This window comes from Dama dama, chromosome 23 (assembly GCF_033118175.1).
Source record: "Dama dama isolate Ldn47 chromosome 23, ASM3311817v1, whole genome shotgun sequence".
Lineage (NCBI taxonomy): Eukaryota > Metazoa > Chordata > Mammalia > Artiodactyla > Cervidae > Dama > Dama dama.
In genome coordinates, this window is record NC_083703.1 from 67,381,672 (window position 1) to 67,408,270 (window position 26,599).

Sequence of the window (26,599 nt, forward strand, 5' to 3'; positions counted from 1 at the left end):
GAGAGGACTTCCCCAGAAAATGATAATGAACCAAAGCCAAATATTATCCTGGAATGCTTGGTTAGCAAAGAAAGTTGCCATTTTTCCTGCAGATTACTATTTATTGTTCTAATTATGGGCTGTTTCCCTCTCTGCTTCTGCATCTTTTGGCAGCAAAGGATTCCCCTGTTCATGGGTTTTCCTGGCCAAGGTCATTGGACAAACCCACTTTTCCAGCTTTTCAGGGTAGAAAGAAGCATAACCCCTCCCACCAAAAAGGCCCACTTCACATATACAACCTCTTCTGCTGGCAGGAGGCATGCTTATTGCTTTAAAATTTTTATTTTTGGCTGCTCTGGGTCTTTGTTGCTACATGCAGGCTTTCTCTGGCTGCAGCGAGCAGGGGCTACTGCTTTATTTTTAATGTCAGCAGACATGTAGACTGACTGACAAATACCTCTGAAAAGGGACCGCTGCCTGGAAGCTGAGTGAAGGATGACACACACAGATTGGAATTCAGCGGGTCCTCTTGGCTTCTGCCCTCCTGGGTTATCTAGGCCAGCAGCACAAGCGGGAAAGTCTTCCTAGTGACGTACAGCACCTGCTGGGCTTCATGCAGGGGCAGGCCCATCACAGGATACCCTAATAAGAAGCATCATACCTCACCAGTTTAGAAAGTCAGCGATGCTTTGGTTTGTAGTTGACAGATACCCAGTTTGACTGGCACATGGGCTTACTGCCTCAAGGCATGTGGGATCTTAGCTCCCTGCCAGGGATCCAACTGGTCCCCTGCTTTGGATGGCAGAATCTTAACCACTGGACCATAAGGGAAGTCCCAATACCGTGTATTTTACACCCCAGACAAGCTGACCAACTTGTTCCAGCTTTCCCAGGACTTTCCTGGTTTTGGCAACCAAAGTCCCATGTCCTGGGAAACCCCTCAATCCCACGCAAGCTAGGCCAGCTGGTACCTGCTGAGCCCACCCCCCAGCTTTCCCAGTGACATCGGCACCTGTCTCACTCCAGCACCCTGGTTCCCGTCAGAGCCTCGACTCTCACAGGTCCTAACCTGAGCCAACCACCAGCACTTGTTCATCTCCGTCCGAACACAACACCTCAAACAACAGCCCATGTGCCAAGCCTCAGGAGTAGGATGGAAGGACTTAACGGGTAAAAACAGGATCCGGCCTGTGACCCACATTCACGCTGCCCCACCTCGCTGGCACGTGGCTTGCTGTGGATTTAAAACACAGGTGAGGTGGTGTATAGTTTATTGAATGGGCAAGTGGAGAAGAAAATGATAAACAGCTGCCAACTCAAGAGAAAAACTCCCGGTCATTGAAGTCACTGAGGGACTGGGGCCAGCCTTCTCGGTCCACACCCTCCAAGGGCAGAGCTCTCAGCAGTCAGAGCAGCTGAAGGGGACCCGGGCCGCCAGTCCCAGAGCCCTGCCCCGGATCTCTAGTGCTGAGAACACGGCTCCCGTGACACTGTGAGCAGATGGCGGGCAGCTCTTCACGTGGGAATGGCACTCTCCATTCTCTGCTCCACTGGTATCCACAAACAATAGGGATCTACAAGAAAGGGCAGGCAAGACCAATGGTCGGGAGTTCCCATCTGCATAGACTTAAACCAGCCAACCCTCCGGAGGGCAGTTCCCAGCCGGTTCAGTTCCCACCTCAGGGAGAAATACCAGCCATTCCAGATCCCAGGTGACCCCAAGGTCACTGACGCAGGACCTTGGGACTTCCTCAGCCACCTCCAGATCTACGGCTGACCTAGGAGGGAAGAACCATATAAGCATTTAGTCTCCAGCACCATCTCCTCCCCAGGTAACATCACTGAGGGTTCCAATCGACCAGGCCCAAGCTTCCAATTTATGCAAGCTCAACTAGAAATCACCAGAATAGATGCGGTAACAAAGAAAAACATCTCAAAAGTTTGGTTTTTACAACAACGGATTTTCTTTCAAGCACCAGATCAGGGAAGACAGACTAGACGTTAGTGCTGTCAGGGGCCCCAACACCAAACTCCCACTGTATCTTCATCAAAGGGTGGACCACCACCCTCAGGAGCTCTCCCACCATCATCCTATTCTGCAAAGACCCACTTAATATGGGCTGCCAAGAGAAATGGAAAGGCTGGCTGAGGAGCCCCAGGACCAGGGACTGGACAGGACAAGCCTCTGATGTATGTCAGGGGCAGGGGGCAGGTTTGAAAGCCAAGGGAACGCTCAGGCTGCCTACCGAGTACCCTGTGGCTCACATCTAACAGTCTCACTAGCTTCACATTATGAGATGTGAATAGAGACACCTAGCAGCAACAGGATCAAACACGAATGCAGACAGGAGAGAACTCGACATGAGCCCTCAGACCAAATGTGGGGGAAGGGGGGGCAGTGGTGAATGGGACCCCACCTCACCTTTATCTGGGAGCTGGACACACCTCTTGGGGTGCCATGTTGCCTCTTCGGAGCATATTAAGCGAGGGCACTGGTGGATGGTTTCTGCCTCCCACCGAACACATCTGCAGCAGAGACAAAAGGCAGGTCGTCAGCCCTCTGCTGATGAGGGCTGGGGGCTCCGTCAGCCACACCAACAAGCACATCAGTCATGGGCTGTCTTGAATAATATATTATGGGTTGTCCACACTCCTGTTAAGTCCACAGAGCAGAAGCCACAGTTTACAGCCCTCCCTCCCCACCCCATGCTCTTTCACACCACGTGAACTTATTCAGTGTGAGGACCAAATATGTGCTGACTGGTTTCTGCCAAGAGGCTCCTGAACTTCAAAGACAAAGTGAACCCCTGCAAGTCCAAGGACCAGCAGAGGTCTAAGCTCTGAAGGGACTGGCAAGAGAAAAAAACTAGTGTGTGAAAGCTCCAGGGTTCGGAAGGGATGGCTGGGCCCTTCAAACACGGGGAAAGGTCTTTCAGGGACTCCTCTCCCTGCAGTATCGATGACCAAGGCACAGGCAGCCCGTAATCACTTTCAATGCAGGAGCAGCAAAGGGCAGAAGGGGAGCCAGAGAGGACAGGAGGCTGGTGCCAGGGGCCCGGGGAATGCCTGAGTCAGGGGCAGCAACCCAGCCCTGCCCAGTCGCGTCGAGTCCCAGCAGCTTTGTAGCGCCCTGCCAAGACCCCACAAGACCTCCCTGCCAGGGGGAGTCAACACACTTCCAGCATAAAAAAACAGCTTTTTGGCTGAAAACAATCAGGATGTTGGTCAGGACACAGCCATGAAACCTGTTTTAAAACCTTCACTGCTATCCTAGCTTCCCTTTTCACGTAAGTAGCTTCTGAGATGGGGGGGTCACAGGGCTAGACGGGTTCAGAGGTGGAACCAGAGCCTCTGGTGCGTAGACCCACATGTTCCCCATCACAAGACTTGGAAGGGAGGTGCCCGGGGAGCCCTTCTCCCAAGCAGGTTTCTACAGGGCCCTCCCCTGTGTACCTGGGAGAGACCGCCTCACACCAGGATGCCTCTGTCACCCCACTTCCCCTTACATGATCACCTGAGCCCCAGGAAGCATGCAGAAGACTTTACAAAACACACAAAACTCCACAGAAAGGTCCAAACACCTTACCTGGGGCCCCAGGGCCTAGCGCCCAGCTGGCATGAAGATGGTGCCTCCCGTGGAACCTCTGTGCACACAGACCCATCTGCAAGAGAAAGGCCGTGAACGGGCGCGCAGAGCAGGCCCCGGGGGGGTCAGAGAACCACTGGCACAGCGGCTGGCAGACTCCAGCACCCTCACAGAGGGCTGTCACCGTAGTCCCTGAACCGCCACACTACTGTCTTGGGGCAACTGTGATTGATCTGCTGCTCATATGTCTTATTTTAAAAACAACATGCTGAGGTCAGGGTTTGGGGAGCAGCCCGTGGCTGACGGGCAGCGACCAGAATGGATCAGGAAGAGTAACAGGCGTGGGGGAGGGCCGTGGGTCCACCATCTACTATGAGGGTTATGTACACATGTATCCTCAACGACACTGTGCCCTGTCCAGTCGGTTACTAGAAAATCACCCTCGGCAGGATTAAAGGCAGGTAACAGTAAGCCTAGCTTTCATTAGAGAAACAACACATCCAAGGGAGAAGGAAAGGAGGCTGACCCAGCAGGCTGGCTTGCTGGTGGGCATGGTGTCCTGACCCTCCGCAATGGGAGGAGTCTGATCTCCTTGCAACAGATAGGGCATCTCTACCTCTTTGGGTTTTTTTTCCCCCCTTCTATGACCAGCTGCTATAGCCAGACATCAGACACAGTGCAAAGTGGCACTGCCCTCAAGATCACAGCATAACGGGCACGACCAGCAAATCAAGTTTTCCAGGAGGAGTTAGCGCTGGGTGATGGGGCTGAGGATGTGGGAAGGGGTGCGGGGAGGAGGCAGAGAAAGCTTCCAGGAAGGGAGCCTTCCCCTGCCAGCCCATAGACTCCTGAGGAAGGGGCCTGCTCGGGAAGAGGGGCGCTCAGTGAGCACACAGCACTGGGAGCCAGGAAGCAACACAAATCGGGGGAAGGACAGACATGTGCGAAAGCGCCAGGGTTTGCAAGGGACAGGATGGACCCTCCAAACACGGGGAAAGGCTTTCAGCAATTCCTCTCCCTGCACTATCAATGACCAGGGCACCGGCAGCCCACGATCACTTTCGAATGCAGGGGCAGAGAAGGGCAGAGAGGGAGCCGAGCAGAGGCCACTGCCAGCATCCTGAGAAGCAGCCTGAACGAGGAACAGACCAGCAGACGGAGCACTGACCAGACTCACAGCCTAAGATGGCAGATCTACTCTGGATCATTTCCCAATCCCTGCCAAGAGCCCAAGGGAAGACTGACGGCAGAAACTCGGAGAACCCCTGGGTTCCGAAGGAGTGAATGAACACACCACCAGGACTGAACCAGAGAGAATTCTCGCTCAGGCTCACAGACAAGCCCTCAGCTGGTCACTGCGTGTGAACCTCCATCCTCTCAACATCACTTCGGCCTCCACCCGGGGCTCTCATAAGCAGAAGAGGGCCGGGCCTCCAACTGCACCCTCACTCCCCACACCTCTGGCCTCCCAGTCTGCACAGAACTGGGAGGATGAGCAGGACAGAATGCACAGAATGAGCGGGACACCACTTACCTCAGTCTCAGTCTCGGCTCTCCCTGAGGACAACTCTCGCCCAGCGGCAGCCACGTGACACTCCTGCGGGGGGTAAAAGAGGCCGGCAGGTGATCAGCCCACCAGACAGGAAACCATCATCATCACCAACAGGAAAACCTGGGGTGTGAATGCTGGGGAATCCGGGTCTGAGGCAATGAACCCACGACAGCCTGACTCCCTCCACCCTCAGTCCGCCTCAGGCTTGGCCACTGTGACCGCAACTAAAGGGCTGTCCGGTTTGGAAGGGACAAGCAAGAATCACCTGAATTATAAGGAACATTCTTGCAACTTTTCCTCGGCCCATATTAGCAACAACTAGGACACAGGCAGCCTGTAATCACTTCAAATCCAGCAGCAAACAAGGTCTCAGGGCTGCTGAGACCGGAGACCAGAGTCATAAACCACTGCAGTGGCAGACCCACCCACATTCTTTCCCAAAGCCTCGCGGACACCAGCACTGAGCCAGGCAGACAACCGACACCAGCTGCCAGGAGGCGTCTAAAACGGCGGTAGGAGGGAGAGGGTGTGTGACAGCTCCAGAGTTCAGAAGGGACAGGAGTGAACCCTCCAAACACGGGGAAAATGCTTTCAGCAATTCCTCTCCCTGCACTATCAATGACCAAGGCACCAGCAGCCCACGATCACTTTCGAATGCAGGGACAGAAAAGGGCAGATGCGGAATCAGGCAGAGGGGCCCAGGTTAGCAGCCGGCTCTCCACCTAGGTAGGGGAAAGCTGCCCAGCCGGGCCCAGGATCCCAGGTACTAGCCTCACTTCCTGAAAAGGTTCTACCGCCCCCCCATCAAGAGAAGCCAGGGGAAGACCAACTCTGGTTTAAAAAAAAAAAAAAGCCTCAATTACTCATCCACCCCACAAATACCAACTGAGGACCTATTACATGCCAAGTACTGTGAGTTCAAAGACAAAGAAAAACACAGACCAGGCCTCTGCCCTTCCGGAGCGATTGCCATTTTCCCCCGTGAAGAAAAGGAAAGCTCAGAATAAAGGAACTCACCCCAGGTTCCCTGGCTAATGAGGAGCTGAGTCAGGATCTGAACTCAGGCCTGCCTGGCCCCCAAACCCAGCCCCATCCTCCTGCACAAGGGCTTTGCAAGGCAGGTCCCAGAACCCTCAAGCCCAAGTACCACCCCCTCGGCAGTAGGGCAGGAAGGCCACAGCTCCAGCACTGCCCCAGGGGACAGCTCAGTCCCTGGACACGGCGGGGCCGCGGCAGGCAGTGTGGGTCAGGGTCCTGCAGGAGAGGAGGGGGCGCCGCCCGAGGCAGGGTCTTCAGCTGCGCAGGCCCTGGCCCGGGAAAGACAGGGGAAGGTCTTCGGTGCGAAGCAGGGGCCCAGGAAGCCAGACTGCTCTTCTAGGGCCCTGGGGGCGCCCTCAGTTAAAGTGGAGGTTTGCACACTTCCCCTTAGAGGTTACCGAGGGGAAATGGGCCAATGGTCACGAAGATATTTGCCCTGCAACCGACAAGCGGCTTCAGGGGATCAAACGCTGGAGTCGGAGGTGATGGGATGTGATCGGGTGGGGGGGGGGGGGGTCTGGCGCACCACGGGTGCTATTCACACCGGCTCCGCACGAACCTCCCTGCGAGACCTCGGGCCCACACATCCCCGGACCCGCTTCTCGCCGTCGGCGGGTCCAAATCTCCCCACGGATGGGTGAGGCCAGGGGACCCCCATATTCTGAAGCGGCGTCAGCCGGAGGCCCCTCTGTCGAGAAGACAAGTCCCGAGAGACCCACACGCATCTCAGGGGACGGGCTCGGAACCGGGAGCGGCCCTGGGCTCCAAGGCAACCTGCGGCCTGCACTACCCGCTCGGGTCTGTTTCCCCTTGGGCTGGGGAGGGAGCGGACCACGTGCCCGGCGCTCCCCGCAGAGGACTCACCCAGGGTGCCCCACGACCAGACGGCGCTGGAGAGCGGCGGAGACAAAGCCGACAGTGCGGGAAGATGCCGGTGTCCGCGGATGGCCTCGGATACGTGCAGATAGTGTGGAATCCACGACCAAACGTGGACAAACGGGCAAGAACCGCCTTCACGCTCACAGCGACGGCGGAAATGAAGCTGAGGCGGGGCTTGCGGCTAGACCGGCGTTGCCTGGAGTGGATCCCGCGCAACCGGTTTTGCAGCGCCCTCTTGTGGAGTGGAGTCCAAGTTCTGCGTTGCATGAATGGGTAATTTCCAGAAGCAGCCTGGAATTTTGGCAGTAACCTTCCTTCACCTGCTCTGCTTTTCTTTGTGTTCTGTTTGTTGTCACTGACTTGTCATTAATCTGTAGAAATGGTTACTCTTCTACCTGTTGTTGTTTAGTCGCTAAATCGTGTCCAACTCTTGCAACCCTACGGACTGGTAGTCTGCCAGGCTCCTCTGTCCCTGGGATTATCTGGGCTGGAATCCTGGACTGGGTTGCCATTTCCTCCTCCAGGGGATCTTCCCGACCCAGGGATTGAACCTGCATCTCTTCCGTCTCCTGCCTGGCAGACGGATTCTTTACCAGGGAGCCTAAGACAGGAACTGTTATTAGCAAGAGCTCACATTGATCGTGTTGAGTTTGGACAGTAGGGGTTTTATCTGACTGACTATTGTATTCAGAGCACCTAGTTTCCGTGGCTGGCTCAGTTGAACAAAAGAATGAATTCTGACTGTGTATTCATTTGGACCTCGCCAGACTAAAATAGTGTTCCAATGACCTGCAACTGGAACGTGAGGATGACAGGGAGATAAGCCTAGTGTGGTGGGCAGGTGCTTTGCTAAAAGGTCACCCTAAAAGTAAAAGCAGCCTTGAAGCTGCTTTTGATCAAGAGGGACTTGATCATATTTGCGATCGGGGACCTGGTCAGATTTGCATTGTTCCGGAGAAGACAGAGGTCCCAACCTCTTGAAGGCGCTGCAGACAGACTTGAGACGGGGCTCATGGCCCCTAATCACACAGGCACTAACACTGTCTGCATCCTCGGCCCAGTGTATCTCTCAGACCTGAAGCAACCCTGCCACTAACTCAGTCCACATTCTGAACTGCAGACAGTCCACGTGTGTCTGAGCAAGGGTCTCATTCCTTCACATTCCCGATGCTCACTAGGTCACTAGGTCAGCGCAGTGTGGAAATCAAGGCCTGACTGATACCACAAAGAGGGAAATAGGCGGAGGTGGTTTCTGAGGGTGAAAACACTCCATCGCTGTACCTGGGAGGAGCCGGTGCAGTTCTAAGACTGTGAGAACCTTGGGTGTCTCCGTGAGGGGGAGGAGTCGTGGGATGCTGTGGCTGGCGGGACACTGGACGAAGGAGCCAGGTGTGCACACAGCCCTGGTGTCCTCTCCTGCCTCCTGCTCTTGCCCTTACTCTCCGTGTGGCTATGACCTAACTTTGTCCAGCCTTAGTTTTCCTTTCTGGAAAATGGGCAGAGTCAGAGCTCCCCTCCTCATAGCGATTGCTGTGAGGATTAAATGAAACAGTGTGCATCCAGGACATAGCACAGAGCAGATGGCCAAGCATGGTAGTTGCTCTACGTAAGTATTTTTGAAAAAGCCCAGAGTTTCTGTCACTGTGAGGACACCATGGGATTATTTATGAGGCAGAGAGTGTGCTGTGTTTGAGGGGTCTAAAGGCAGTGCTATCCGGTAGAAATACAATGCCAGCTGAATGTGTAATTTTAAATTTCCCAGGAGCCACATTAAAAATGTTAAGCAACTATACTCCAATAAAACTTAATAAAAAAAGAAAAGAAAAGTAAGATTAAAAAGGGGGTGCTTCTCTCATAGCTCAGTTGGTAAAGAATCTGACCACAATGCAGGAAACCTGGGTTCGATCCCTGGGTCAGGAGGATCCCCTGGAGAAGGAAATGGCAACCCACTCCAGAATCCTTGCCTGGAGAATCCCATGGACAGAGGAGCCTGGCAGGCTACAGTCCATGGGGTTGCAAGAGTCGGACACGACTTAGGGATTAAACAAGCACCAAAGTAAAAAAAAAAAAAAAGGTACAAAATGTGTAGAATGTACAAACAACAAGGTCCTTCTGTATAGCACAGGGAACTACATTCAATGTCCTGTATAAACCATAATGGGAAAAGAGTATAAAAAAGAATATAGGGGACTTCACTGGTGGCCCAGGGGTTAAGAATCCGCTTGCCAATGCAGAGGACACAGGTTTGATTCCTGGTTCAGGAAGATTCCATATGCAGTGGGGCAACTAAGCCTGTGTGCCACAGCTACTGAGCCTGCGTGCTGCAACTACTGAAGCCCAAGTGCTCTAAAGGTCACGCTTCACAAGAAGAGAAGTCATTGCAATGAGAAGCCAGGGCACCACAACCAGAGAGTAGCCCCCGCTCACCAAAACTGGAGAAAGCCTAAGCACAGCACTGAAGACCCAGCAAAGCCAAAAATAAATAAATTAAAAAAAATTTTTTTAAGAATATGTATATGGAGTCACTTTGCTGTACACCAAAAACTAACACAACATTGTAAATCAACTATATCGCAATAAAAATAAATAAAAAATTTAAAAATACCTAAAAGGTGAAATTAATTTTAATGATATATTTTAGTTAACACAAGCTAATCAAAATATTATTTCAATATGTAATCAATATTTTTAAATTATTAATAAGGTATTTACTTTTTCCTTTGCACGTAGTCTTCGGAATCAGCGCATGTTTTATACCGACAGCACGTTGCCCCTGGGACTGGCGATATTTCAGTGCTGTGTGGCCACACGGCCTGGTGGCTGCCGTGTCCATCAGCCCAGGTCTCAGGCCATCTGGCTTCGATCAGCTCTTTGGAGTCAGAGGACAGAAACAGCAAGTGGGAGACTGAGAGCAAGTCCCTTCCACAGGCCCCACCCACGAGCCTGGGACCTCCTAAGAGGCGCTGGGTCTCCTGCACCACTCAGATGGGGAGCCTCATAGTTCTAAGCTGGAGAGTAAGGGGAAGCTGCCTTCAGAAGGCTGGGAAAGGTCAGAGCCATGATTCCAACCTAGATAATCTGCATCTTTGTGCCTGTGATGCCAGGGAGGGAATCTGGGCGGGTTCATTTCTGCATCCCCAGTGTCTAGAGGAGGCTGGCCATCTAAAAGGTGTGGCTGATGCTTGTCATTAGTGTAACAAGATATTAAAATAGATATTTCAGCCGAGGTACCAAGGAGGCACCAAAATACAGGAAAGAATAGCTGAACAATAACAAATCACTGTTGTAATTTTTGAAGGTTCTCCACCTGATAAAATGGCAGCTGCCTTCCTAAAAGGGTATTGGATTAGATGTAGAATTTAGGAAGAAATAACTGGAAAATGGTTGCTTGTAACTCAATCCTCTAATTTGAGGGTATTAACAGCATAGTGGGGCTTCCCTGGTGTCCAGTGGTTAAGAATCTGCCTTGCAATGCAGGGGCGACCGGTTCGATCCCTGGTCTGGGAAGATCCCACCTGCTGCCAAGCCACTAAATCCATGTGCCAGAACTACTGATCCTGCACACAGCAACTACTGAAGCCACATGCCCTAGAGCCGTGCTCTGCAACAAGAGAAACCACCACAATGAGAGGCCCACGCACTGTAACTAGAGAGTAGCCCCTGCTCTCTGCAATTAGAAAAAGCCTGTGCAAAGCAATGAAGACCCAGCACAACCATAAATAAATATATACTTTTTTTTAAAGTACAGTGTTAGACATGAAAAAGAGGGAATTATGGGCTCTATGTCTTAAAATAGTCCCTCCTCCTTTGCCCCCAAGAGGAAGAGTAGGAGGAAGTTCCTTTTTCTCTGGTGATCCCCATACCGGGAGCTCCAGCAGGAACACCTCAGAGCTTGATAAATGTCACCTAGCGTTGGAAAGCCCAGGTGACCCGTGCCCAACCCCTTCCTCAGTCAAAGGTACATTGTCTCCTTCGGCAGGTGTAGAATCTGGGGTAGGACTGGCTACTTGCTGCCCGAGAGGTTCTACTTTAGACAGAGCCTGCTAGGGGCAGGGGGTCCCCAAGAAGAGGGCCTGTTCACATCACGTGGGGTTCAGTCAAAGGGCACCAGGAGGAGGATCTCTGAAGAACCCCTGAAATAGGGGCCGAGGGAGAATGCACAGCCTTAATTTCAGGTCCAGCCTGGAGGGAAATGTTCCCCCATCTCACTCTTCAATTCACCTGATCCTGGAGGTGCTGGGAGTGGGGGGTAGGGGGACTGAGAAGAGACCTGGTGACTAGAAACACATCTGGATGAGAAAAGGGAGAAGGTTCCCATCCCTTCCAAGCAGACAGCAGTGCACTGTCTGCTTGGTCCCAGACAGTGGAGAGCAGAGAAGTCCTAACTACCAACGGTCACTGAAAACACGATGAATATATGAGATGAACATTTAAATTAATGGAATAGAAATCATGTTCACTATTTTTAGTAACACAAGACTTAGAACAGAGAAGTTATGAGGACTGCCTGATATTTTTCTAAGGATAGGGAAAAGATATTTCCATTTAGAAAGTTTAAAGAGAGAGGCAATATATATATATATATATATATATATATATATATATATTTTTTTTTTTATGATGACATACGAAAAGTCTCACTTTCAAAATACTGATCACATTTATAAAGGATAGGGCTGTGACTGGGAGGCCAACATTCTGTCATCTTGGAGTTTGTGACCTCACAGTGGCTGAGAGATTCCTGCTGCCTGGACTTGGCGGGGCTGGGGTGGGGAGATGAGGTCTCAGCTGGCTAAACAGATTGTCCCAAGGAAGTGATGCCCAGGGTCTAGGCCTGAAGTCAGCAGCTGGCCTGGTGAGCCCTGCAGGAGCTCCAAGCTCCATCCCCACACTAAGAATGAACACCATACTGGCAGTTCTGATTATTCTGTTCCTCGTCCTCCTCCTCGTCTTATTGATGCTCTGTTACTACGTCTTTCAGGAGGAATAGGCTTGGGCTTCTGCAGCCTGGGACTGAGGGCCAGTGGTAGCCTTGGCCAGTCCAGCCGCCCAGGGCCTCTGCTGTCCTGTGGCCCAGGTCTGGGCCTGTTTGGGGGTCTTCAGCAGCCCCAAACCCTCACTGGATGCTCGGACAGACTGAGATGAAACAGAGGGTCTCTCTACCAGGGTCAGTTCCCACTGAGGTCCCAGCACCCCCACTTCCCTGGGTCCCCTAGCTGGGTTCTCTGACTCCCACGACCTCTCTGTTACTAGTCTTCCTTCTGGTTCATTTTTATCCTGGGCTGAAGGCCACTGATTCTGGAGAGGGGGTCAGTGTGAGCTCACTGAAGGTTTAAGTGGCTCAGGCCTCTGCCATGGGGGCAGACAGGAGAAGAGGTGGCTTTCTCCCTTCAGAAACTGGCAGGCTGGGCCCTGGGGGACCAGAGTCCAAGAGAAAGACTGATAACTTTGGCTGGTGACATTGGACTTTCCTTCATTTGGTGTTGGACAATCCTTGAATACAAACTTTTTGACTAATGACTCTGGATGGTCTTAGCTATTTAACTTGAGTTTCCCTGAACAACAGTTTTGGGCCTCCTTTGCTAACTAAATAACTGAGATGTTTGTGGCTAATTAATTTAAACTCTCCTGGCTTGAGAATCATTAACTATTTTGCCTGAATACTTGAGCATTCCAGGATAATGATACTTGATTTTGGCTCATTCTCTCTCACCATGCTAGTTGACGATATCAATTCTTCACTCTTTTTCAATATTTATGTATTTATGCGTTTGTTTATTCGGCTGTGCTGAGTCTTAGTTGCAGCATACAGGACCGTCTATCTTTGCTGTGTTATGTGAACTCTTGATCAGGGATGGAACCTGGGCCCCCTGCATTGGGAGTGCAGAACTGTAGCCTCAGGACCACAAAGGAAGTCCCCAATTCTTTACTTTTATGACCTTGGATCATCCCGGTCAAGGGCAGCAGACATCCCTGACTAATTTTCTGGAGCTTCTAGGATAAAAATAGAAAAATTCTTCTATGATTTCACCATTATGTATGAAATTAACTGATGGTTTCCCTGGTGGCTCTGTGGTAAAGAATCCGCCTACCAATACAGGAGACATAAAAGATGTGAGTTCGATCCCTGGGTAAGGAAAATTCTCTGGAGGAGAGTATGGCTACCCACTCCAGTATTCTTGCCTGGAGAATCCCAGAACAGAGGAGCCTGGGGGGTTACAGTCCACTGGGTCAAAAAGAGTCAGATATTAAAAAAAAAAAAAAAAAAGAGTCAGCTATGACTGAAGTGACTAAGCACAATGTTTTATGATGTATATTCTATTTTTAGATTTCTAAGAATTTTTATAGTTATGAATATTAATTTTTAATCAAATTATGATAACCATGGTAGTAGCTAAAATGTATTACTAGTTTACTATTTAACGTAAGACATCAACTACTGAAAAAAGCACTTATGGTATTCACATATTTCAATGCATTATTTTACCTATTTTAATTTTTTAAAAATATTTATATATTTATCTGGCTGCATCGAGTCTCAGTTGCGGCACACGGGATCCTCATTGCATCTTGTGGGATCTTTCTTCGCCGGGCACTGACTCCAGTTGTGGCTCGACGGCTTAGATGCTTCAAGGCATGTGGGATCTTAGTTCTCCGACCAGGAATCGAACCTGTGTCCCCTGCCTTGTAAAGCAGATTCTTAACCTCTGGACCTCTTGATGAAAGTGAAAGAGGAGAGTGAAAAAGTTGGCTTAAAGCTTAACATTCAGAAAACTAAGATCATGGCATCTGGTCCCATCACTTCATGGGAAATAGATGGGGAGACAGTGAAAACAGTGTCAGACTTTAATTTTTTGGGCTCCAAAATCACTGCAGATGGTGATTGCAGCCATGAAATTAAAAGACACTTACTCCTTGTAAGGAAAGCTACGACCAACCTAGATAGCATATTAAAAAGCAGAGACATTACTTTGCCAACAAAGGTCTGTCTGGTCAAGGCTATGGTTTTTCCAGTGGTCATGTATGGATGTGAGAGTTGGACTGTGAAGAAAGCTGAGTGCTGAAAAATTGATGCTTTTGAACTGTGGTGTTGGAGAAGGCTCTTGAGAGTCCCTTGGACTGCAAGGAGATCCAACCAGTCCATCCTGAAGGAGTCCAGTCCTGGGTTTTCATTGGAAGGACTGATGCTGAAGCTCCAGTACTTTAGCCACCTCATGTGAAGAGTTGACTCATTGCAAAAGACCCTGATGCTGGGACGGATTGAGGGCAGGAGGAGAAGGGGACGACAGAGGATGAGATGGTTGGATGGCATCACTGACTCGGTGGACATGAGTTTCAGTAAACTCCGGGAGTTGGTGATGGACAGGGAGGCCTGGCATGCTGCAATTCATGGGGTCGCAAAGAGTCAGACACGACTGAGTGACTGAACTGAACTGAACTGACCTCTGGACCACCAGGAAAGTCTCTTAAATTTTTGAATTTTAAAATAAGCATAACATAAAATTTACCATCTTAGCCATTTTTAAGTATTCAGCTCAGTAGTGTCCAATACATTCACATCGTTGTGCAGTCAATCCCCAGAACTCTTATCATCTTTCAAACTGAAACTTACAGCCATCAAGTAGTAACTCCACTTTCCCCAGCCCCTGGCAACCGCCATTCTACTTTCTGATTCTGAATTTGACTGATCAAGGAAACTTGCATAAGTAGAATCTTTCAGTTGTTGTTCTCTAGTTGCTAAGTCATGTCCAACTCTTTGGGACCCCATGGACTGTAGTCGGCTAGATTCCTCTGTCCATGGGATTTCTGAGGCAAGAATACTGGAGTGGGTTGCCATTTCCTTCTGCAGAGGATCTTCCCGGACCAGGTATCAAACCCACATCTCTTGCGTCTCCACCATTGGTAGATGGATTCTTTACCACTGAGCCACTAGGGAAGCCTGGAATCACTCAGTATTTGTCCTTTTATAACTGGTTTATTTCACTTAGCATAATATCATTAAGGTTCATGTATCTTATAGCATTTGTTAGAATTTCCTTCCTTTTGAGGGCTGAATAATATTCCATTGTGTGATAGACCACATCATGTTTATCCATTCATCCGTCAATGGACATTCGAGTGGCTTCTACTTTCTGGCTATAGTGAATATATTGCCATGCACGTGGGTGGACAAATATCCCTTAAAGACCCTGCCTTCAGTTGTTTCGAGGATATATCCATAAGTGAAATTGTTGGATCCTACAGCAATCCCATTTTTAATTTTTTGAGCAACCACCATACTATTTGCCCTGGCGGCTGCACCAGAGAGTTCCCTGGCAGCCTAGTGATTAGGATTCAGTGCTTTCACTGCTGTGGTCTGAGTTCAATCCCTGGTCAAGGAATTAAGAATCTGCAAGCTGCATGGCACAGGCAAAAAAACTCTTTTTCACACAGTAGCTGTGCCATTTTGCCTATTTGACCTACTTTAGAGTTGAAAAACTGAGACTCAGAAAGATTAAAAATTTTTATGTGTATTGAATTTATTCCCCAGGACTGCCATTAGAAAGTACCACAAACTGGGTGGCTTAAAACAGAAATGCATTCCCTCACTATTCTGGAGGTTAGAAGTCCAAAATCAACGTGACAGCAGGGCCATGTTCCCTCTGAAACTCTGGGTAAGATTCTTCCTTGCCTCTCCCTAGCTTTTGGTGGTGCCCATCAACCTTGGGAGTCACAAGGCATTCTCCTGGAATGCCTTTCTCCTTCCTTGTAAGGACACCGTCTTATTGGATTAATGGTCCTCCCTCTTGCAACATGACCTCATCTAACTTACCTCTTAATTACATCTGTAAAGACTGCTTCCACAGCAGGTCACATTCCCAGGTACCAGGTGTTATGACTTCAACATAACACCTTTTGAGGGGTCATAACTCAATCCATCATATCTTGTCTTCTTCCCGATTCTGTGATATCTACCACACTTTTGACGTCATTGCAATAAACTACTAGACTTCCCAATAGAAAACCATGCTTGCATTTGTGGGACAGAACTAATTTGGTGGATTAGTAGACCATAAGCTTGGAACAAGACAGATACAATGGGTTTCTTTCATTCATCCCTATACCTCCCGGTCATTAAGTGAAAGAAGTGAAAGTGAAGTCGCTCAGTCTTGTCTGACTCTTTGCAACCCCATGGACTATATAGCCTACCAGGCTCCTCTGTCCATGGGATTTTCCAGGCAAGAGTACTGGAGTGGGTTGCCATTTCCTTCTCCAGGGGATCTTCCTGACCCAGGGATTGAACCTGGGTCTCCTGCATTTCAGGCAGACATTTTACCGTCTGAGCCACTAGGGAAGTCCCAGTCATTATACAAATAGAAAAACAAAAAGCAGCATTTGAAAAGGGGCATAGCTTTTCCAGTGCCTTTATGGGGAAAAATCATTAACTGAACAGTTGTTTGGGGAATTGTTTAGATGGTAGTTTTCGTTGTTCCTTTTTTAATTTCCTGCCAGTCAGGCTGCCTGCCATCTGTTGGCCCCACCCACTAGCACAGTGCCGGCACAGAGTGGAAGCACTTACTTACCATGTATTGAATGAATGAATGAATGAACAGAAGGTTCATTGGCAGAGCAGTGCCCTTGCCCCCTTTTTGCTGCTACTGTTCTGTTTTGATGACCAGTAGCAAGTGGCTGGTGGCTTCTCCTCCCCCAGAGCCTCCTTAAGCCCATTTTGTCCACTCCTGAAAGAGCCTTGCTCCAGGCAGACCTAATCATCAGCCTACTCCTGTTCTGGATAGGTCCCCAACACATCCCCGCCAGCAATAGACCCACTTCAAACATCCATCCCTTCAGGAGTTTGCAGAGCAGGCACTGCAATTTTGTTTTGTATTTAACGTCTGCAGACACATTGCTGACTGACAAATAAGGCCAAGCCACTGAGCATGGACTGTTATCTGAATGCCCCAAGCAAAGGTTGTCACACTACTTTTATTTCGAGACTTCAACATGCTGCCCTGTTTGCTGCAGTCTCGTTAGGTAGGCCAATGTCGTAGATGAGAAAGTCATCTGAGATAAACACACACAGCGCATCAGGCAGCTGCCGACCTCCCATGCTCCATGCCACTGGTGGAATACCTTAATAATTGGCTATGGACGGACTTTTCGCCAGGAGTGTTGGAGACAGAAACCTAACTTATGCTAACAAAAAATTACATTATTGGGAAGCTTATATAATCGAACAAGAGGAAGGGCAGAGGTGGAAGTGAGCTTCCAAGGTGACAAACACCAGGGACTGAAATGCTACCAGGACTCTGTCCTGCATCTCCCCCTCTCTCTTTCTGTGGACTTCCAACTTTACATTTACTCCATTTCTTGCATGTGAGGTAGCAGGGGAATACATGCTGGGTTTTCCCTGAAGTACACATCCATCCACCTTCCACTGATGGGAGGCAGGATCGCCACATATGGTTGTGCAGGTTGAGCACTGCCCAACTCAGGGACATGCCATTCATATTATAGTCTCTTGCTGAGAAGCAGAGATATTAGGGATGCTTGGTTGAACATAGAAAACACTTGATGCTTTCCTAGAGCATCCTTCTCTGGGCCAGCAGAGTCACCCTATGTTCTACCATCGTGAAGGAGGGGGGAATTCAAAAAATCTCCATTCTAATCCTTAAATGGTGGGCCCTTCTAATGAAGACTCTTGGGAATATCTTTTTTTGCCCCTCACATGCTGCACAGCATGTGGGATCTCAGCTGCCCCACCAGGCACTGAACCTCGGCCCCGGCATTAGGAAACTCAGAGTCTTAACCACTGGACCACCAGAGTAGTCCGTGGAAGTATCTTGAAAGAGCAACACTTGGGGGGAATTTTCCCACAAGCTTCATGAGGACAAGTGGAAGATATTAATAACTAAACCTGTGACAGTGTAACCCGTGCAGGTCCATTAGAATAAGAGAGAGGTTTGCAAGAAGTAGAGGGACCTTCTGAGAAATGCAATCCTTAACTCCACAGTCTTGGAAATCTCAATTCTCAGCTACTTTCCAGGCCAAAGGACAGGCACGTCCACCTTTCTGTAGCTGGGGGAAGAGTCACCCATCTGGGAGGTGTCTCATCTCACGGGTGGGTTGGGAGGTACTGGCCGTGCAGAGGTGCCTAGGTGTTGAGCATGCATACATCTCAGGGTCTCTGTGGCTTGCCCTGCTTGGGATGCTTGGCCAAGACCCTGCTCCTTCCTGGGTGAGCTCACTGGGTAGGCAGGCCATACCGAGGGATACAGTGGGTGGAGGGTGGGTAACAACAGTGAAAGGAAGAGGGGCCGAAAAGTGGTCAAATTTGAGTTGGGTCCTTTGTCCGCCTGTTATACTGATCAAGCCTAGTTCTACCTGAGATTTACCAATATATTTTTAGGATGTTTACATTCCTAAATAAATTAACTTATAATTTATGTTTTCTTTTATTGACCTTTTCTAATTTGGGAATTAGGTGAACTTAGAACTGTTTTCTCTTTTTCTCTTATCCAGGAGGCTATATAATATAAAGCTTTGTAGAACTTACTTATTAAGACACTCGGTTATGATGTTTTCTTTATGGGAAGACTTAACTACTGATTCAATTCCTTACAGTGTTATGAAATTATTTGGGTTTTCTATTTTTTCCTTAAGACAATTCTGTTAAATAGTTTCCAGAAAAGTGCTCATTTTACCAACGTTTTAAATTTTACGAGTAAAAAGTCAGATTGTTCTCTCATTTTTTTACTTTCTGCTCTGATTGTACCAACTTCCTCATTGCTAACATTGTTTGGCTCTGTTGTTCTAAATATGATAATGCTCATTTTCTGCTATTTTAGTTTCTACTCTTGTTGTTTTATTGATTTTTCACTTTGGATCCTTTCAGTTGTCCTTTTTCTCATTTTTTAAGCCCTCAGGAGCCAGGAGCTGACTGAGACACATGGAATTTTTCTTACACTTCAGAATCAAGTGAGCCCCTCTGCCATTACAACGAAGAAAATTTCTCTTTCTTCTCTTGCATCAATATTTAAAGATCATCTATTACAGGCCATGCAATGAGATGCCCCATCCAGTTTCTAACTTCTTCACATCCCAGCACATACATCCACTCCCCCATCCTTACCCCAACATCAGCTTCTTAGTCTTTCTCTTCCTCCCTTTTCTGAACATCTTCCCATTTCCTTTTTCTGTTTGAGTCCTTCAAAACCCCAATAAGGCACACCTCCACCGTGAAGCCATCTTAATTTGGAAACTGGTTGAAGTATGAGTCTATTCATAGCCCCACAACTAGCCTCCAAGCTCTTCAGGATCCACACTCTCTCACACTCGAGATACAAAGTTAAAGAAGAAAGTATAGTTTTCCCAGCTTCAGCCCCCCACACAACACTTTGTCAGGAGAAGGCAGGACACCATAATTGACGTTCCCAGCAAGACTGAATTCAACAGGAAGAGTGAATGCCACAGAAAGTCAGAGAGAAGAGAAGGAATAGACAGGTCAAAACTACAGACGTCCTAACCGTTTAATAGTCGGATGGATGGTTGGGGAGATGGAAGAATGCTTGAATACTTGGCGGGTCAGAGTTTCAACCCCGATCCACTAGGGGGCGCGAAGAGACTGCTAGCGCGGGGTCCATCCGGGGATTCGCCGCTCTAGGCCCCAGCCAGACTCTCAACTGCAGTTCCGCCAGCGCCCAACAGATGGAGGGCGGGTCGTGTCTCCGAGTCGCCGGGAACCATTCAGCATCTTCTCACGTCGTCCAGTTTGACCTGCAGCCGACAGTCCTGGCGCCCCGGGTGAGTCACTGCAGGACCGCCCCGGGACCCACGGCGGCCTCTAAGGCCGGTTCTCCGTCCCCACCCCTGCCCCCGACAGGAGGGGAAACAGAGGCCCGAGGGGTCGGGGAGTGCAGGTCAGCTTCAAGCCCAGTTCCACTCTTCGTTCTGAGCCGGTTCCCTTAGCTGCATGTGGACCTCTCTGCACTCGTGTTCTTGACAAAGGGGCCTCGAGTCACCGCACTACCGGCCGACGCCGTGGAGCGTCGGGTCCCGGGCTTCACTCGCCCGGTGGGGAGACTTGGGCCCACCGACGGCGAGAAGCGGGTCCGGGGATGTGTGGGCCCGAGGTCTCGCAGGGAGGTTCGTGCGGAGCCTGTGTGAACCGCACCCTTGCTGCGCCAGAGGCCCCCATCACATCCCATCACCTCTGACTCCAGCGTTTCATCCCCTGCAGCCGCTTGTCGGTTGCAGGGCAAATATCTTCGTGACCATTAGCCCATTTCCTCTCGGTAACTTATAAGGGAAAAGTGTTCAAACCTCCACTTTAACTGAGGGCGCCCCCAGGGCCCTAGAAGAGCAGTCTGGCTTCCTGGGCCCCTGCTTCGCACCGAAGGCCTTCCCCTGTCTTTCCTGGGCCAGGGCCTGCGCAGCTGAAGACCCTGCCTCGGGCGGCGCCCCCTCCTCTCCTGCAGGACCCTGACCCACACTGCCTGCCGCGGCCCCGCCGTGTCCAGGGACTGAGCTGTCCCCTGGGGCAGTGCTGGAGCTGTGGCCTTCCTGCCCTACTGCCGAGGGGTAGGTACTTGGGCTTGAGGGTTCTGGGACCTGCCTTGCAAAGCCCTTGTGCAGGAGGATGGGGCTGGGTTTGGGGGCCAGGCAGGCCTGAGTTCAGATCCTGACTCAGCTCCTCATTAGCCAGGGAACCTGGGGTGAGTTCCTTTATTCTCTTGAGCTTTCCTTTCCGTCACGGGAGAAAATGGCAATCGCTCCGGAAGGGCAGAGGCCTGGTCTGTGTTTTTCTTTGTCTTTGAACTCACAGTACTTGGCATGTAATAGGTCCTCAGTTGGTATTTGTGGGGTGGATGAGTAATTGAGGCTTTTTTTCTTTTTTAAAAAACCAGAGTTGGTCTTTCCCTGGCTTCTGTTGATGGGGGTGGGGGGGGGGGGGCGGTAGAACCTTTTCAGGAAGTGAGGCTAGTGCCTGGAGTCCTGGACCTGGCTGGGCAGCTTTCCCCTACCTAGGTGGAGAGCCGGCTGCTAACCTGGGCTCCTCTGCCTGGTTCCCCATCTGCCCTTTTCTGCCCCTCCATCCGAAAGTGATCGTGGGCTGCCCGTGCGTTAGTCATTGATAGTGCAGGGAGAGGAATTGCTGAAAGCATTTTCCCCGTGTTTGAAGGGTTCACGCCTATCCCTTCTGAACTCTGGAGCTGTCACACACCCTCTCCCTCCTACCACCTTTTTAGATCTGCCTCCTGGCACCTGGTGTCCAGCTTACTAAGTGCTGTGAGGCTCAGTGCTAGTTTCTGAGAAGCTTTTAATTCATTGTTGACCAGGGGATTTTTGCAGAAACTGTCTGTGGCCAGTGATTTGTTATGAAAGTGATATTGATGCATTTGCAGTCAATAATGTTTGGGTTAAAAAAAAAAGTATTAATAATAAGTCTCTGGTCAATAATGTGTTAAAAAAAAAAAAAAAAAAAAGGAAGATAAAGCATGGGCTGTTTCTTAGAAGCTGGGCCTGGTTGTGGAGCCACTGTTTGGGTAATTTTCACCAAGAACGTCCCTCCAGAAAGCCAGGTCCACCTCCCCTCTTTCCCCTTTCCAGGTCCTTAGTCCAGCTTGTGGTCTGGAGAGAGGCTTGACATGAGGTGAGGATACTAATCATCCTTCATGGGAATCATTGGTTTTCTTGTCTTTTGCCTGTCTCTGCTCAGATCTCAAGGTCAGTGCCGTGAGTGTCACCTGCTCGGTGCCTGGCAGGTGTCTGGTGCTCAGCAGCTGTGCAATATCTGCCCAGCAGGAAAGAAGGACAGGACAGACACATCCCAGTGAGGTGGTGTGGCCCATCATGTCATGGAGAACCAGAGAAAGACTGCTTGTGGCCAGCCAGCCAGGGGAGAGGTGGAGGTACTTCCTGTGTTTCTTTTCTTGGAGTTGTTCTTCCTGTTGACCAGTATTTATCCGTTGGAGGTTCCTTGGCATGAGACAGAGCCCAGTCTACTAACAGAGAGTTCCCCAAGGACCTGTGGTTACGGTGGCAGGAACGAGAACAGTAATGCACTCGGACAGGCTTAAATAGCAGGAATCACAGTAGTAATGCAATTGGACAAGGCCTAAATAGACACCAGACCTCAACCTCTGCAGGAGGCCTGAGGTGCCTTTACCTCCTCACACACACCCCTACCCCCTAACCCCTAACCCCCTGCCCCTGTGTGGCCTGTGAGGTGCCACACACTTGCAAACCTGTCCTGGACTTTCTCTTTCTATTCAGGATCCAGTTTCCAGAATCTGTACAGAGTCATCTGAGTTTGCACAAAAGATGATCTGAAAAGCCATCTCTGTCTCAGATGCAGATGAGTTGTTGTCCTATGTGGAGTAGCGAACTCCTGTCCTGGGAATGAGAGGTGTAGCTCGTGAGCTGGGAACACAGCCCACGTTTGTGAAGCAGCCAGCTTCTCAGAGAACCCAGGTACTCTGCCTGGGTTCCAGGACATGTGGTGACCAGGTGGCATCTAGGTTGCTCATGCAGGACTTCTCAGTCATTACAGAGGAAGCAGCACGGTACACAGGGGTCCCTGAGAGGTGTCTCCATCCTGTCAAGAGGCAGCTGGCCCAGGTGAGTTCTGTTTCCTGGAGATCGGGGGCTTTGCCTCCCGCAAGGTGCATGAGGTCCCGTGTGGTCTGGGAATAGACAGAAGAGAGACAAGGGTGACTTGGTCCTGGCACTCAGCTTCACCCTCTCTGGGGTCTTTGAGGACACACCTGGTTCCTCTTTGTGTGCGTGGTCCTGAGAGCCCTTGGGGAGACCTTCCTCAGATTGTTACGTGGGCAGCAGAATGTGTGGAGCGGGAAAAGGATTCTGACATGTGCCCTGTACCCGGGTGTCACTCACTTCTCTGCCTCCTCCTGCTTCTGGGACCTTCTCCTATCTCTGGTTTCATCCTCCAGAAAGCAGGACTGCAGTGAGGCTATTTGTCTCCAGCTCGTGTCATCCCAGTCTGTTACAACCTAAGAACCCCATCACTTTTCTTTCAGAGGTGTCCTCGCTTTGTCTGTCCCTTCTGGGCCATGTGGAAGGCTTTTTAGCAGGACTGGAAGCAGATACTGGGTCCTCATGCTCAATTGGGCTGACTGCTCCAAGCCTCTGCCACTGGCCTCCTTTTTCAGTAAGCCCTCTGTCCTTTTCTGCCGCTGCACTTGGAAGTGATCCTGGGCTGCCGGTGGCCTGCTTACTGGTAGTGCAGACAGAGGAGACATAGCAGGGGTGTCTCGCATCCTCACTCCCTAGTTCTGGGAGATTTCTACACTTCTGTGTCTCTTCTGCCCACCCCTCGGGCCTCCAGGGCCTCGGGGTCTGCTGGGGTGTGCTAGTGTCATTGCTGGGGCATTTCCTTCTGGCTCCTGCTGTTGGGAAACAGGCTCCTTTTGTGTGTTGCTTAAGTTCCCCTTGATGCCCAGTTGTCAGTTGGCCATAGCACGTTCCCATAAATCTGGCGATGGCATCCTTTTCTGCCTGTCACTGATCAGTTACACATCAATCAGCATTGGCACCCTGCCACAGACCATCCACTGTCTCCTTCTTCAGAGTTAACTACTGTTTTTGTGTGAAGAAATAGCATGTCTTTTCGGGAAATAACAACAGCCAACACTTGGGGGATGTTTACTGTCTGGTAACACTTGTGCTAAGCCCTTTCCTGGTGCCTTTGCCCTCCTGTGAGCAGGGGCAAGTCGAGCGCTCACCCTTGGCTTCTGGTCTGTTGCAGACGAGTCCACTGTGTGCAGAGGGGTCATGGAAGCTGTCGTGTCAGGAGCATTCTAGACCCCGGTGTCCTTGAGGTAAGATCTCTGGTCCATTCTCTAGAGTGTTGGGTCCTCTCACACGGTAGTCGTGTGTGTGTTCCCGGGGGCTTTGGGTGAAGATGTAGAGGAGCTGAGAGGTGGGATGAAAGCAGCATCCACGAGTCCCCAGGTCCACTCACCACCCCAGCCCCGGGCAGCCTGGATCACATCTGGCGCTTCGCTGTCTTCAACGGCTGCTGCAGGGATGACACCTCTGGAGTCCCATTAGGGCACTGGGAGTTATGGGGTATCTGCCCTCCTCCCCGGAGTGTGGCCAGAAGCATGTGAACCTGGGTGTCAGAGTGAACCTGGGCGCCAGAGATTCCACCCCTGGGCTTGAGGCTCTTTTGACCGCCATCTCAGTCAGCATCCTCTTCAGAACCTGGTTTCTGTCATTTGAAAAACCACAGCTGTGTCGGAGGTGACTTGGTGGTACCCGAGACCACGCGAGTCCTGTAATCTCCAGTCGTAATATTTTCCCAGTGTTTCTGCCCAGCGTCGGGCTTCTCCTCCCAGAGCGCTCTCTGCCCTGTATGCACCTGCATTCAAAAGAGACCACGGGCTGTCCGTGCTCTGGTCGTTGACAATGCAGGGAGAGAAATTGTGGAAAGCAATTTCCCGAGTTTGGAGGGTCCACACCTGTCCCTTTCAAATGCTGGCGCTTTCCCACACCCCGGCTTCTCTCCAGCCCCAGCTTCCCCCTCAGGCGCTGGGGGCTCCTTTGTGACAGGCGGTGACGTCTCAGCGTGGCCTCCTGTTACCAGAGCCAGGCCGTGGCCGGGTCAGGCTTCGAGATGTTAGGGGGTGTAAGGAGCCAGGCTGCGTTACGCATAATGAACACGCGAGATGTCGGGTGGTGTGTGGTCACTGCTGTAAGATTGTCAAGGGGAGCAGCTGTTGGGAGGAGGCGGTGGGCCGGCCTTGGAAGGACTGAGACGTGATGACCACAGGAGGGACTTCGGGGGGAGGGGAGGAACATGAAGATGAGCTGAGGCCGGGGTGAGTGTGCGCACCTGGGAGTCAGGTGTGCAAGCAGGTAATGAAAGTGGGGGGCGGGAGGGCTGCTGGCGGTGGTGGTCCCCCTCTGACATACAGTGGGGGCGGACCGACCAGGAGGAGCTCCTGAGAGCAGCCGTCTCTCTGCCAGTTCCGACATTTGCTCTGTTGCCCTCAGAAGGTGCAGTTTTAAAAAGATAATGTTCCTTTTGACTCTTCTCTGAGAGCTTTGAGATGTCCTTTTTGAGCTGAGTTTGCTGTGACTGACTATTTGGGGGCATTCTCACAGATGTTGGCTTGAAGAAAGGCGAGGTAACATCGGAGGGCAACCCCCTGTCGTGACCTCCTGCCCTGTGACCTCCCCGTCACGCTGGGGGTGCTGCCTTGGAAGACGCCTCAGGGATGGGAGCACTGGCCTCTCAGGATGGTGAGCTGAGTCCCAGCTCTGCCGGAGGAGCCTCCTCATGGTGAGTTACTGCCAAGGAGCTAAGTTGGCCTGTGTTTCTGAGACAGACGTTCCAAGCTGCCAGCCTCACTGACTTCCTCCTCTAGGTTGTTTTGGGTCTGATCACAGACGATGGCGTAGCAGACTGAAGAGGGGTGTTGCTGCGTGACCACCGCCAGACCTTCTCCTCCTGTTGCCTCAGCGCAGTATGGAAGGACTCAGCCCCGTGTGACCAGGTCAGGGGCCTGGGAAAGGCCTGGGACTCGGGGGCCCTGGGATTCACAGCTGGAGACCTTCAGCTGGCTCTGCCCCTCCCCAGCAGGTGCCACAGGGCACGGCGGACCCAGAAGACTGGTTTCCTTCCATCTGAACCAGGTCCTCCAGTGGCCTCCATGTCCCTCTCTCTGCTCCTGGTGTAACTTTTAGAACCTGTTGGAGGCGTCTGTGCTGGGCATCTTGTCCTCTCACCCACTTCAATAAATCATGAAACTGCCCTGCCGCTTGCTTCTTTTGTTTCCTTTAATCCCTGCCTCCCTCTGCACAGCTGGGTGGAGAGGCTGTGGGTCACACGGGCAGGTCTTCCAGTTTCCACTCACTGAGACTTTCTACCTCACACACTCCTGAGGCCTGACCTGGGGATGGGATGTAGAATTGCGAATTGCCATGGGTTTGAATGATCCCAAGTGCTCTGGGGGCTCAGGTTTCTGAGAGAAGGAAGCTGTTAGAGTTGTTGGCAGAGAAACGTTTGCACCAGGGCTTTGGAAGGATGAGGGTGGGCTGGAGGTAGAGACAGAGTCAGGCGCTGAATTTCTCCAGGAGGGCAGGAGAGCCCTGGGCTATGGGGTGGAAGTACATGGGGTGAATTTAGGGAGAGGGTTTTGAGCAGGAGTAGAAGAGGGATTTAGTAGGAATAGCTGCCCTTGGGAAGATTCTGGGGGTGTGGTGGGCAAAGGCCAGGTGTCGGGCTTATATAAGAGTTCATGGTTAGTCAGAAATCCAAAGTGTGTTGTGACTTCCCTGGCGGTCCAGTGGTTAAGACCATGCTTCCACTGCAGGGGGCACAGGTTCGATCCCTGGTCAGGGAGCTAGGATCCCACATGTCATGCAGTGTAGCCAAAAAAAGAGGACATGTTTTTGACCATTCAACTTGTTCACTTTCAAATTATAAATGATGCTCACCCCAACCCAGCCTCTTAGGTCTGCCCTCCCCTGCCTTCTGCCACCCTTGCCCACCTGACCCTGAGCCCCAGGAGAGGTCTCCCACTGTCCAGGGAAGACACCTGGGGCCTCCTCATGGCCCA

The 26,599-nt window shown here is 50.9% G+C and overlaps 1 long non-coding RNA gene and 5 other non-coding genes across 9 annotated transcripts; 3 read left to right on the forward strand and 3 right to left on the reverse strand.

The window, feature by feature from the left end:
- Positions 1 to 2,849: 2,849 nt before the first annotated feature.
- LOC133045326 (small nucleolar RNA SNORA71) lies at positions 2,850 to 2,981 on the reverse strand. The gene has a single exon (XR_009690201.1). It is a non-coding gene; the product is annotated as a small nucleolar RNA SNORA71 (small nucleolar RNA).
- A 1,524-nt stretch (positions 2,982 to 4,505) lies between these two features.
- Positions 4,506 to 4,638, reverse strand: LOC133045322 (small nucleolar RNA SNORA71). The gene has a single exon (XR_009690197.1). It is a non-coding gene; the product is annotated as a small nucleolar RNA SNORA71 (small nucleolar RNA).
- Positions 4,639 to 5,644: 1,006 nt separating this feature from the next.
- LOC133045323 (small nucleolar RNA SNORA71) lies at positions 5,645 to 5,779 on the reverse strand. Its single transcript, XR_009690198.1, has one exon. It is a non-coding gene; the product is annotated as a small nucleolar RNA SNORA71 (small nucleolar RNA).
- Positions 5,780 to 19,672: 13,893 nt separating this feature from the next.
- Positions 19,673 to 25,796, forward strand: LOC133045108 (uncharacterized). Of its 4 annotated transcripts, XR_009690128.1 has the most exons (8): positions 19,673 to 19,817; positions 20,439 to 20,594; positions 21,733 to 21,925; positions 22,290 to 22,634; positions 23,782 to 23,854; positions 25,143 to 25,320; positions 25,406 to 25,534; positions 25,621 to 25,796. It is a non-coding gene; the product is annotated as an uncharacterized LOC133045108 (long non-coding RNA). The 4 variants fall into 4 exon arrangements; XR_009690126.1 differs by having other exon boundaries at positions 25,406 to 25,796; XR_009690127.1 differs by having other exon boundaries at positions 19,689 to 19,933; positions 25,406 to 25,796.
- On the forward strand, positions 21,102 to 21,236 carry LOC133045325 (small nucleolar RNA SNORA71). Its single transcript, XR_009690200.1, has one exon. It is a non-coding gene; the product is annotated as a small nucleolar RNA SNORA71 (small nucleolar RNA).
- Positions 24,395 to 24,528, forward strand: LOC133045324 (small nucleolar RNA SNORA71). The gene has a single exon (XR_009690199.1). It is a non-coding gene; the product is annotated as a small nucleolar RNA SNORA71 (small nucleolar RNA).
- Positions 25,797 to 26,599: the final 803 nt, after the last annotated feature.